A 13,641-nucleotide genomic window follows, 5' to 3' on the forward strand; every position below is an offset into this window, starting at 1 on the left:
AAAAAAAAAAAACAACCCAAACCCATTGCTGTGGAGTCAATTCCGACTCATGATAACCCTGTGTTCCAGAGCAGAACTGCTCCATAGGGTTTTCTTGGCAGTAATCTTTATGGAAACATTTCCAGGCCTTTCTTCTGTAGTGCCACTCACGGACCTCAGGCTCCATACCTAGTAGGTATTCAACAAATAATTGTTGAATAAACAGATGTATGGACCAGCTTCGATGCTGCCTTTCCCTCCGTTTTGAGAACAGTTCTAATCTGGAGGTAAACATTGCTGGTGCTTTTGCCCTGAGGTGCTGAGCCCCTGCACACTCTTACAAAATATGTCTTAGCACAGTTGCAGGGTGTTTATTGCCCTCACAGATGGCTCCCTCTGTAGTGGTATTTTACTTGAGGCCACTTCCATGTTGCTCTAGGGAAGCTTTCGCTATCGGGGGAGTCTTACCGACAGACAGGGAAGAGGGGTACCTGCTGGATGTTACCTAGCATCTCTAGACATTGGCTAGAAACTGCCTTTAGTTGGTAAGGGTTAGGGGAAACCTACCTTTGCTGCCCCAGTTTTTAACTTTTGGGGCAAATTGTGATGTCAAGCTCTTCCTGGAAGGATAAAGTACCCTCTTCAACACATTCTCTTTTAGGCTACCAACAGCCTGGGTCTTTCTCAGAAGAGGTGCGTTTCTGAAGGGGGAGATGGCATGCCCTCTGGCCTTCCCTTGATTTTCAACCCCAGCCCCAAGGCACTGGCAATAGAAGCTTATTGGGTGCAAGGGGCCTGGGTAAAGGCTGTCTGAAGCCTGGCGAAAGGAAAAAGCAAGCTCCTTTTAAAAAAAGCGCTAATTGAATTCTGAATCAGCCTCACTCCCTTTGATCTCTCCTCTGTTTCCCACACTGCCTGAAAGAGCTAGATCAGCACTTTATAACAAGGGTGCGCCTGCTCCCTGCTCCGGCCCTCCCTTTCCTGACGCTCTCTGCTGCCGCCATCCTCTGCTTGTCTCCTTCAGTTAAGATAATGAAGATGCTGAGAGATAAAATGTGTATTTAATAAGGGTGGGGGTAGGCAGGCAGAAAGGGGCTGCCAGGGCCTTCTCTAGTTTGGGGCCTAGCCAAGACTCAAGCTGAAAGCAAAGCTAGAGTAAGACTTGGCCCCAGGGTGTGGGGGTTTCTGGGCCTCAGTCCAGCTGACTTCACTGCCTGCTGTTTGCCCTAAATTCCCCCACCTCCACCCTCTCACCCCCACACTCTTTTCTTTCCTCTCTTCCTCCCAATGGGAAAAGGGACTCTTGCTCCAACTTTATTTTCAGCTGGTAACTTGGCCTTTCCTGTGGTGCCCCCCACCCCAGAGTCAGCTGCAAGGTCAGGCTAGGGCAGCCCCCTCTAGCCTAGGCCTGTAGAAGCTGTGGGTTCACAGTGGGGAGTGAAAAAGCTGGAGTTAATGAAGACCAGCTGCTAGTCTGGGCTCTGCCTACAGCTAGCTGTAGGCCAGGCTTTGGTGGTGGTTAGAGGTACAGGGTGTGTGACCTCCATCCCTGGGCACAAGGATATCCTGTGGCAGCTGAAGCTTGTGCTTTTTGAGAGCTTGGTTTTATCCTTAGTTTGTAAGAGAGTTGTCTGTTTCCTTCTTCCCCTACTCCTCCCCTCCCCAGATAACACTCAACCCTTACAGAGCTTTATAACAGTAGTGGTGGCCCAGCTGAGATCTGAGGATCTCCAAGCCCTTTTGTAAACACTCATTAAGTCTGCCTGGGAAGAACCAAGAGCCCTGTTTAACAGCTGGGAGAGAATTGAGGCACATTGGGGTGAATGGCTTGACCTGAGCTCACCCCATGGACTCCACTCTGGGGCTCTCCATCCTTACTACCTAGCTCCTTTCCCCAGTTCTTCCTGCAGACAAAGAGGCAATGCTATTGCCCTCTCCCCTTCTAAGAAGCAGCCTGGCTCTCTCCCTTCCCTCAAGTCTGTCCCTGAGTTCCCCTGGCCCTTCACCCCATGACATTTCCCCAGCTCTGCTGCTGGAGAAATGCAACTCTCCTTGCAAAATGTTCTCAGTACACCTCTCTGCAGACTTCCATCCATCTTTACCTGGCCCACCAAATCTGTGTTCTCTCGTTTGAGCTACTGAGAAGATTGGCTATCCTAAACTGTGAAGTTGATCTGATTGTATTAAGCAACCCCCCTGCCCAAAGGGGTACCTGCGAAAATCTTGCCTTTCTTTTACTTGTTCATTCTGGTAAAGATTAAGGACCCCATTGAGGGCTGGGTAGGGATACTAATTGACCTCTAAGTTCTGCATCTTGTTCTTTTGTTGACAGTTGCTATTTCTGGTAATGGGTGGAACCCAAAGTACTTTTATTTTTTTCTCCCCTCTCCCCCAGCCCCACCTGATGATACCCTCATTTGTATATGGATATTTACACCCCCCCCACCACCCCGGGCGCTGCACACACACATACACAGACACACACACCCTCTAAGGTATAAAGTTCTACTAGTTTCTAACTGCCATTCAAGCCATCCTGCCCCCTTTAATTGCTGGAAATCAGGTAGGTTTTCCCCTGGGGTGGTTTCCTAGGTCATTAAGAATAATGAGGAGGGGTGGGAAGCCTGTCGTGATCTGTTGAGCACTTTCCAAAGAAGCATGCCCCCTTCCCACAATTCCCAATAGCTAAACAGCTTAGAGGAGTGGTGAGGAAACAGCTCTTTAACCCCATCTCCAGCGCCAAAGCCCAAACCTATCTGTTTAGGGAACCCAGGAAGAAATGTCTATTTCCTTCTGTCCCATGATAGCCTATTCTCAGCTAAGTCATCCATGTGCTGTGGATTTGAGACTGGGGTGTTCCTATCCCCAGCCTGTGACTCAGACCCCCATCTTTCTTCCAGTGAGTTATATTTCCCCCGTCAATCCTCAGCTCTCTGCACCCGCTGACCCAGTCAGGGCTAGTAGATGAGGACGTGGAGAGCCTAGTGTCGGGAAGCGGGCTTTAGGACCCAACGGGAACCCGTGCCTCTTGCAGCAGTCTAACCCAGAAGCCGGGGGGAATCCTGAATCGAGCTGAGAGGGCTTCCCCGGTTCTCCTGGGAACCCCAACGCCCCCCTGCCGGCACACACCTGAGCAGGTAGGACCACGCACACCCCTTCTCAATTCTCCCTTGGCCCCCCTCTGCTCGGGCCTCTTTGCTTCTGATCTTGCCGTCTCCCTCTTGCCAGTTCAGGCTTTCCCCATCCCTCCTCCCCCATCGCTCGATGTAGTCCTAGGAGGTAGGAGCCTGGGAACAGTAGGGTGTCTGACGGATCAGAGCCCCTACACCCCCCAGCGCCCTTCCTGCATTTCCTCCGAGCATCCTGTGTTCTCTTGCTAAGACTGGGAAGTGGGGGGAAGATCTGCCAGGCCCCACGCCCTTGTACCCTTTGCAGTATCGCCTAATATCCCTTCCCCCACCATACCTAGACCGGAGAATTGGCAAGTGCTTGGGTAGTAGAGAGTGACTGGAGCAGGAGAGGGACCTGAGGCTCCTGGGGGGTTTCTCTCTTGCTTCCTCTCTGCTCCTCAACCCAGAGGGCTCAGGACTTTGCCCCCCACTCCCTACTCACCTTGTAGGAGAACTACTGTCTCCTTCCAGGTTCATCTCACATTTGGGTGGCAAAAGGCTTTGCTGGAGGGTGGTGGAGGTCCTGGACGTTTTGGTGGCCTTTTCCTCTAGGGGAAGTTCTTTCAGCCTTGAGTCGCCTTCCTTGTCAACAACTGAACACCTACTGCAAAGAGCCCCCGATCCCCCTTGGGTTGTGTGTGTCTGTGTACGTGGGAATAGACCATGTGGTTGTAAGATCTATAAGCTCTGGATAGAGGTGGCTGCATGCATTGAAGGGGAGGGATCCCAGAGTGTGGCCCAGATGGCTGGGAAAGGGGGTGTGGACCAGATGGGGGAGGCCACCCAGCCATGCCAGCTCCCTGGGCTCCTTGGCTTTCAGAGCCTCGGGCTCCTGGTGTTACCCTAAAGCTGGGAGGCCTTCCTGCACTCTCTCTGGGAGACGGCACCTACTGTTTACAGAAACTTAATTTTCTTTCCCATGGTGGGTTGACAGACCCTGGTCTCTGAAGATTTAGGGTATCTCATTCTGGTTTGGTAGGTTTGCAGGAGGGGTGTATGACTTGTCTGAGTAACTGTGTGCATGCCTATGTGTGTGTATGTTGCCTCTGGGGATAGTAGACTGGGGAGGGGAGTGATCAAAGAGACTAGTCACACTTTGGGGGAACCCCTCCAGCTCTCAGTGTGAGTTGGGGTGGGTGGCATATCCCCATCTGGTAACTGTCTGGGGTATGCTCTGTACTCCTCCATGGCTCCCCAGGTCCCCTAGGTTTGGGTTTGGAGGAAAGGATGGATAAAGGACTGGCCTCAGACTTTGTTCTGCTCTTGACCCCCAGAGGAAAGTAGAGATTTTGGGCATTTAGAAATTTGAAACTCAGTCAGGTCATTTAACAGGGTGCATATGTACAGGTCTCCCCCTCTCTAAGCCTTGGTTTCTTCATCTCTAAAAATGGCTATTAGTAGCAAACCCTGCCTGCCTGATAGGGACACTGCCACAATGACCCTGCAAGATGATATAAGTCGTAAAGCCCAGTGCAAATGTAGGTTATGGCTGGAGGTGTTCTAGGATGGGCTCTTCTTCCTAAATCTAGGTCAAGCTCTCTGCCTTCAGTTTCCTTCCCCATCCTTGCCCGTCTCTGGGACAGAGGAGCCTGGCAGGACTGGTGCCCCAGGGGCTGCAGGATTCCCCTATGACAGGTTGTGGCTGTCACCAGAGAGCCTGTGGCCAGGAAGGATGGATGTCTCCCCCAGCCTTCTTTTCCTCTGGGGCGCCACACCTTCTCCCCTGAGCCCTGTCTTCACCTTCCTTCTGCCATCCCTGCTCAGCGTCCTTGTCCCTGTCTCTCCCCTGCCCAGTGGCCTCCTTGTCCGGCTCACTGGGCAGGAGCCCTAATCGGATTTGACAGCTGAGATATGTGTGGCGGCTGAGAGCAGGCGGGAGAGAACCAGTGGGAGGATGGTATGAGGCCTGCCCCTGGCACTGCCTGGGCCTCCTGAGAGTGCCACCTTGGGCCTGCAGACTCCTTGGCTTCACTTGGCCCTTGGGAAGGGGTGCCAGAGGAAGCCCAGGAATGGATGGGCTGGGGTCTGGAGTTTAGGGGGTGGACATTGGATGGCCTTGATGGCAGTATCTGTGACTCAGGGAGGTGAGAGCCAGACTGGCCCTGCCCCCTCCACATCCCCATGGCCTGCTGGCTTCTCTTCTCTCCTCTTGTTCAGAAGTCTGTCCCCCCTCCCCACCCAGCCCCTTTGGCCAGCACTTCCTTACGGGTCACATCTGGGAGCTGCTGGGGGCAGCATGTGTCTGCCTTTCACTGGGCTGTTTCCTCCCCTCTGAGGTATTTCTCTCACTCACTCTCTGGGCTGCATGCCAGGACTCCTGGGTTTCCCGCCTGCCTCATGGTGCTGGGCTCCCCTGCAGGCCTCCAGAGAGTGGAGTCGCTAAGCTGGTTTCCTTCCTCCTGTGTGGGGAGGGCCTCCTCCCAGGGCTGGGAGGTGTCAGGAATCCCAGGTGGGATGGGGTGGGGGCACCATAGCTTGTGGCATTGCAGCACCCGGCTCTTCCCTCCCTCCCAGCCTGTGACTCAGCTTGGGGGCAGCAGACGCTGGCGGCAGGGCAGGCAGCTCTGACCAGCCTTGCAGGCATGGCCCAGTCTTGCCTCCAGGCTTCCATCTTTACATGTGGGCAGCCAAGATCTTCTATCCTTTTTAGCTTTTTTCCCATGGTATCTGGGGGTGGCTATTGAAACCCCTGAATCTGCACTCACACATTTTGGGGAGCAGGAATATAACATAATTGAGACTGGGGCACTATTTTGTCTTCCCTCCAGCTGGGCCAGGATAAAGGAAGCCAGTACAAATTTCCCTATGCCAATTCCCTCGGCCCTCAAAAGACCAACTGGTGGAGCCAGGCCTGCCCTCTTTGTGCCCACAATGTGGTTGGCACTGATTTGTCGAAATTGGGAAGGTTTCCCTCTAGACCGCTTGCCTCCTCTCTCCTCCTCCCGCTGGGTAGGGTCAGCTCTGTGATTGCAGGCACTTATGGGCAGGCCTACCCCTAGGGAAGGGGTGTGGGATGTCCCCCGAGGTGGCCAAGTTGGCACTAGCCCTGGGCTGGAGTGCTGGACATGGCTCTGAAGTGGGAGTTTGTGGGGGAGGGCAGGACATGGACCTCCCTGCCCCCCTCATTTCCTGCTCTTTGGGCAGCTGTGGGCAAGAAGGGCTGTAGGGACTATTTTTAGTTGGTCTGTCCCCTGGCAGGAGGGACGTGCAGAAAAGCACGGGGCAGGCGGAGGGGCTGGCCAAGGTGAGGGGAGGCAGGCGGGCATGCAGTGAGGAAGGGCTAGAGGGGCAGCAGATGGAGTGAGGAGGCTTGCTGGCAGGGGCAGGACCTTGCGGGGAGAGGCCTGACTCAGGTAGATGGACTGGGCCCCCAGGGTTCAGTCCAGCTGGACTCGGAACCGGAAGGGGCTTTAGAGGGCCCCTAGACAACCCTCTCTCCTTACAGAGGGGAAAATTGAGACCTAGAGAGGAGACGTGACTTACCCTTAGGACACCCAGCCAGTTGTTGGCTGCGCTGGGACCTGAACCCAGTCCCCCTGCACTGTCTGTCTTCCCTTTGTCCCTCACCACACCTCGTGGTGCCTCCCTGCCCTGTGCAGCAAGGAGGACCTCCGGCCAGGCACGTCTGGTCTGCTTCCATCTCTGCTTGCTTGTGCAGGGTCTCCGGTAAACCCCAGCTTGGTTTGTTTTTAAGTCTTCACCATGTGGACAGAGTCTGTGTGCAGGCTGGAAGGAGGTCGGGGCTGGGGTTTGTTTTGGTGGACTGTGGCCACTGGTGTGAATGGAGGTGCTGGGCAGGTTCCAACAGGCTCACAAACTGGCGAGCTGTGGGGGTTGGAGTCACCTTAGAGAAGAGGCGTCTGGTCCAACTCCTGCATTTTAGAGACCCAGAGAGGTCCAGGGGTTTGCCCACAGTCCCAGGATGAGTTAGGGGCAGACCATGGACTGGGACTCAAGTCTCCAGACTCCCCAGAGCCCTTGGTGAGCCCCCCTCCTGCCACGCCCAGGACCTATAGGTCATGGAGGTTATCTGCCAATCCCTCCAACAAAAGAAGGGAGCAGGCTGGAGTGGGGAGATTATCACAGGCTTCCAATCACAAATCAGGAGCCCTCCTCTGAGGCCTGGAGGTGGGGCAGGGGATGCCCCGGGAGAAAATTCAGTGGAGAATTGTGGTCCCTTCAGAATCCAGGCTGTGTTTGGTCTCCTGCCTCAGCCTCACCCCCAGAGCCACCATGTTACACAGCTGCAGGGTGTGCCATTCCCAAGGCTGTGACTTGAGTGGCGCCCCCTGGAGTTGTTCAGGGCACTGCTTATGTAGCTGTCCCTCACCTTCTTTCAAATCAGCTCCACTTCAGAGCCAGCTGGAAGGAGGTGTTCCAGACAGGACTTAATCCAATATCCCTTCCCACCCGTCTCCTGCCACTCAACATCTCCTATTCCTCAGCTACCCACCCCCTGCCAACCAAGTGGGTCTCTGGGCCACGAATTGTAGCCAGTAGCCCCTCCCCCCCCGCCTCCACTCAGTTTCTCTGTCTCTGGGGGGCTGATTTATCATATCCCCCCCGCCCCACTCCATCAGATCTGCTGCAGTGTGTGAGAAATCAATAGTGCAAATGGACTGAGGCTGTTTAGCCTCTCAACTCCCCTTGGGCCCTGCCAACTCTCCAGGGACTTAGGAAGTTACTGAGACCCCTTCGCTCCACATACATACAAATATACACACCTAGCAATTGTAGCCAGATCGATGAGCAGAGGAACTCCTTGTGTTTGTCTGTCTCTCTCATTCTCTCATATACTGGGCTGTTCTTAGCCTGACAAATACTCTTTAACATTTATTTTCTAGCTTGGGTGGAGTGGAGGGGAAGGGGGGCTTAAAGGGCAGCAGGCTGCCAGCCAGAGGTGGGGAGGGAGGCAGGTGGGTGAGGGAGCCTGTGCCCTAGGAGGAGGACTAGCTGGGGAAGGGATTGGGTGACAGCCCACCCCATCAGCCTCTGGTAACTCAATCCCTGCACCCCACCCTCCTGATTCCTCTCCTGCTCTACAACTTCAGCAGCTGCTGGCAGAAGCTGAGCTGGCAGAGTGTGTATGAGTGCATGTGTGGGGGGGGTGAGAGGGGCTGTGGGGGCAGGGGTTGCTGCCAGGACATGTTAAAGGAGACTCACAGCCTGGGTACAACTTGGGTGGCAGGAAGAGGTGGGGCTGGTGGGAGAGTGGGTGGTGAGTGATGCACAGGGGGCAGACTGCAAGGGTGCAGGGTAGGCCAGGGGTCTCACAAAACTTGTCTGCCCTGGAGCAGGGCCTAGAGTGGTGGAGGTGGGCAGTGGTGAGGGGGCAGGACAGGCACAGCTATGGCTTGCTCCAGGATGCTGAGGCCTCATCTTCACCAGGGGGCACAGGTAACTCTGCAGGGCACAGTCTGCCCCTGTCCCCAATCCCTGGGCTGTGCCTACTGGGCATCACAGTCCTGGTGACGGTGACTAAGTCACTTCTGTCCTGGGGCTGGCAAGGTGCCAGGCTCAGCTTCTCGGTAGATGAGTCACTGCCCTGGCATCTCCCCCGGATGCAGCTGAGTCACCCAGCCATGCCTGCTGGGGAGGTGGGCACCAGGCCTGGGTAGGAGTTATGTGTGTAGCCCCCAGTGGCTTCTCTGATTTCTCTGCTGTCCTGGCCCCCCCATAAACCTGTAGAGCCAGGCAAGGATGGTGTTTCTGCCATGTACCCCACTGAGGGGGTAAACGGAGAGGCAGCGGGGTACAAAGTGGAGTGGAAATGTGTTCAGTTTGGGATAAATGGGTGTGGGGAGAGGGGAGGGCTGTGGGATTGAGTCCCAGTTATTCCACTGACAAGCTGTGTGACCTTGGGTAAGGCACTTTTCCTCTCTGAACCTCTGTTTCCTCATCTGCACAACTGAAACAGGAACCCTGCCCCAGATTCCCCTCAGGACTGTGAGAATCTAATGGGGTGGGGCCACGAAGGTGTTTGTGAGAGGAGCTCCTTTTGGGATGAGCTGTGGGAGGCCTTGGAGGGGAAAAGTTTGTTGCCGCTGTTTCCAGCAAGCCTCCCTCACCCCACCTCTGATCAGGCTCCCAATCACTATTTATTCTTCAGGAGTTCTCCACAGGCTGTGAGACGCAAGCCTTATTTTGCTAGCAATATTGGCCCTCCTTGGGGTCTAAAGCTATTTTGTATCTTGTTTGACTCCTGGGGGCTGTCACTGGCTCCTGTACCTAGCAGGGCTGTCTCTAGTTTGGAGGGGATCCTTGTCTTGGAAACCAGTGGCTCCGGCTCCTCCTCCAGCCCATCTCCTCTGTGTGTAGGAGGGGAGTGGGTAGGCCTCAAGGAGGGATGCCTGTCCTAGAGTGAGGAGCCCTTGGCCCTGCCCTGTAGCTTTTCCCCCTTTCCTGCTGCCTTCTGGATACTCTTTCCTTCTGCATGAGGGTCGGTGGGAGGAGGGAGGGACCCTGTTATGAGCCCAGCACAGCTGGACTTCAGCGGCTGCTGCAGGTTGAAGACTCCAGCACATCCCCTCTCCTTGCCTCCAACCTGGGGACCTCTTCTGCCTCCTGGAGTCAGACTGGAATAGAAGTGGACCTTGGACAGGGAGTACTGGTGCCCTGGGTTGTTCGCTTGTGGACATTGGTACCAGTCTTGTGTGCATGAGTGTCTGACCCCCTGTGGGGAGTGAGTTTGTGTGTGCGTGGATTTCGTCCCTCAGTCTGCCCAGGGGTGCACCCCACTGTTTCATGCTCTTGTATGTGCACAAACACCTGTCTTGTAAGTGCTTGCTCCATGTGCTCATAACTGTGCATACATGTGTGCCTTGGATGTGCACGTGGGTGTGCCTACATGGGTGCCCGGAGCATGCATTTGCAGCAGGGTGCCTGAATCTGTGTGCATGAGTGTACCTGACCCCATGTGCTTGCAGGTGTACACGAAAGCCTGTGAGTGTGTACTCCTAGCCGCCTCACGTGGGAGGCAGTGTAGCTTTGTGTGTGCACACTTGCATTTTGGATCCACGATCCTTCCCATCTAGTCTCAGCTGGAAGTAGAACTGGTAGGATCTAGACCGGGGAAGAGCCTGCGGGGGCTGGGGGTGAGCTGCCGCTGAAGCCCTCCTAGGCTCAGCCCTCACCCCGGCAGCGCCGCCTGCTGCTGTCTGGGCTCAGGCTGAGAGGCCACTGGGGGGCGAGGGCTGGGGGGGAAGGGGTTAAGCATCGGTGTCCACATCTGGGAGCCATTGGCGCATTCCTGCTCGCTGAGCGCACGTTGTGGAGGGATCTGGACGGGACAGGGTGGGAGGGGCAGGGCGGGCTGTTCGCACCACGGATGGACGGAAATCCAGACGGGAGCAGGAGACAGCCCCGGCCCAGTGGGCGGGAAGGGGCCTGGGGAAGCGCTGTCCCTTGCTGCCGGGCATCCTTCCCCTGCTCCGCACAGCCAGGCAAAGCCTCCGTTTGAGCCCTCCACCCTCCGTGGGGGAATGTCTCCCCCGATTTGTTCTGTCTTAACAAGGTGGGGTGAGGGGGCTAAAGCAGGAGGAAGACAATAGATATCTCAATTCTAGACCCGGCCCTGCAACCAGGTAGACCGTGGACAAACCAGTGGTCGGACCGATGGATGTGAGAGTTCTGCCGGCTGGATCAGGCTGAGAGTCTTCTCGCTGGGGTGGAGGTCTAGGAATGTGACACTTCCCCTTCCAGTGTGAAGTCCTGTGAGGGCACTTGTGGTCACTCTTCTGCCCCGGAAAGGTGTGGGGGAGGGTTCTGTAGTGATTCCGTTCCTTCCTTCCCCCAACCATTGGATTTCCTGAGGTAGGGGCAGGACCCTCCCAAAAGGAGCAGCAGGCTGGGAGGAGGCTTGTGACTGTTAGGGACTGGGGTCTCTGCAGATGGAGATTGGTTCAGACCCTGCCCAGCTGCAACGTGAAACCCAGCTTTCCTGGCTCCTGCAGCCAGAAGAAGCTTCAGTCTGAGCCCTCTAGAGCCCTCTAGCCAGGACGTGGGGGGGGGGGGTCCTCTTGGGCGCCCCCTACTGGAAGATCCAAGAGCCGCTGCCCTTTTGAAGAAGGCGACTTGAGAGGCGGAGGGGTTGGGTTGGGCCAGGTTCCGTCGGCCCACTTGAGTTGGAGAAGTTTTGGGAGAAAGAGTAGGTGTACTTGCGGGAGGTCTACTCCTGCATTCCTTTTTTGCACATGAGAAAATTAAGATCCAGAGAAGGGAAGTGACTTTTTCAAGGTCACATAGCTCTCAGTTCCAACTGGCCCTTGAGGGAGGATTACGATTATGGGAAGCACTGGATCCACTGGATCCACTGGATCCACTTCCATATTACGCCCCCGCCTCTCTTCCTTGGTTTAGGTGTATGGAGGAGGGGGGTGTGCTCCTTGCCCCTGTGAGAGTGATGTTTATGGTTGGGAGAAGGGAGTGTAGGATACCACACACCGCAGTTCTTTCTCCACCGAGCCTCCTTTCTGTTTTTTCCGTAGAACATCACTCCCTCCTCTCTCTGAATCCCCACCTCTGGGACTGAGGGAGGGTTCTTCCAGATTCCCACGGTCCTGGCTTCTAGTACGCGCCCGCTCCTTTAAGAACCCCCCTTCTCCGGGCCCATTAAGGAAAGGCGGGGCGTGATTCTGTGGCCCCGCCCTTGCACTAGTGATTGGTCTGTGGATGGGCAGGGGCGGGCCTGAGGGAGAGGCCTCCCCTCTTCTGGGTACCCTTCGCCCGCCCCCCAGCCTGGGGCTCCGGGTAAAGTTTCAGCCTCAGCACGTGACTCGCCATGGCCGCTGCCGTCGCCCCGTGCCCCTGAGCTGCGGCCCCCCGGACGGCTCCTCTCCTGGGACCCCGCACCTTTGACGCCGAACAACACCAAGGCGCAGGGTCAGGGCAGGCGCTGCGCCTGCCGGGTGCCCCAGACGGTTTGCGCCCCCCCACTGCAAGGTAAATTCCGCAGGACTTTTGGGGAGCCCCCGGCTTCCGCTGGCATTGGGGGCCCCATGGCCTGCTCCGGATAGCAACTGCGGGGGGGAACGCGGTGCCAGGCGGAGTCCAACACAGGAACCCCGGGTTTCCTGGGCTTCCCAACCCGCCGCCGCCGTTTCCAGGGTGGGGGAGTCCCGTCTGTGTGTCTGTCTGCGCCTATGTCTTTGCGCGTGGCCGTGAGGTGTCTGGAGCTGTCTGCGGTGCGTGTCTCTGGTGCCCGAGCTGTGACAGAAGCACTGTTAGGAACTCCTGCTCTCTCTCTTTTTTCTTCAAAAACAAGAGAAACAAAAAGACTTACAAACCTGTTTGGGGAGAGATCGGATGCCCAAAGGACTAGCCCCCTCTCTCTCTCCCCTGTTATCTGAGCCTCCCTGTGGTTTGGGGAGAATCAGCCTGGGGGGTCCACCCCCACCAGAGAGGAAACCTGGCTGGGGGGCGGGGCCCGTTCAGCTGGTTTCACCTATGGAAAGAGGGGAAGCATCAAAATTGGGTGTGGGAGTCAGTGCAGTGTGTGTGTCGGGGGTGGGCTTGTCTCTGGACCTGGGGTTATGGAAGCTTTTTGGGGTCAGAGGAGAACGGAATACACTGGCCATCCTTGCCCTCCTGAGAGTGTCAGGGGCCTGGTGCCACCCACGAGGTGGGGAAGCTGCGAGCCAGATGTGTATGTGTGTGTGTTTGGAGGGGAGTGTGCTGGGAGATTAGCTTGGCTAGGTCCCCTCCCCTCTTCTCTGGGCACTGCCCTACTGTCAGGCTGCTCCGTGGGAAGGGTGACAGGTCCCCAGTGTGCTAGGCGAGGGGTGGAAATCAGACAAACTACCAACCTTGGAGAAATTTCTCTGCCATCCATCCTGCCTTGGGTAAGATTCCCAGCTTGCTGGCATGGAGGGGTGCCCCTGTCTCCACCTGGCACCTGCTCTCTCTTCTATGACGAGAAGTGCTTTCTGTCTGCTGGCTGTGTGCACATGTGTGTCTGTATTGGAGGGAATTGTTCCTGAGAACACCTACCCCCCTCCTACCGCCACACACACACACCCACACCCACACACACACACACACACACACCTCCAACCCTCACACACACACCTCCAACCCTCACTTCTGCTCTTCACTACCCCCCTCCAGTTTCTTGGTTAGTAGATTCAGGGATATTTCTTGTCCCATTCATTGCCTGGCTGCAAGGTTAATTTGGGGAGGTGATGCAGTCAGGACCCCCAGGTCTTGCTAGGAAATTGGCGCTCGCGGCCCCAAACTCTCCTCCTGGGCCTTGTGCTTGACAGGTCCCTGGGCAGGGGAAGCCCCAGGTTGGAGTTGGGGGTGGGTGGCTTGGTGCCCTGGGGCTTCCCTGTGGGAGGTGGGGATGAGTCTGGGAGTGGGAACAAGAGAAAGTATTTGGAGCTGGATGTGTGGTTTTCCTTGGAGGAAGAAGGGGGTGGCTGTGGAGTCAAGGAGTTTGTGGCTGTGAACCATGTTGGTGCATTGGGAGGAGCTCAGACATCAGGACTGCCTGGGA

The sequence above is a fragment of the Trichechus manatus genome, unplaced genomic scaffold, assembly GCF_000243295.1.
Source record: "Trichechus manatus latirostris isolate Lorelei unplaced genomic scaffold, TriManLat1.0 scaffold00054, whole genome shotgun sequence".
In the NCBI taxonomy this organism is placed as follows: domain Eukaryota; kingdom Metazoa; phylum Chordata; class Mammalia; order Sirenia; family Trichechidae; genus Trichechus; species Trichechus manatus.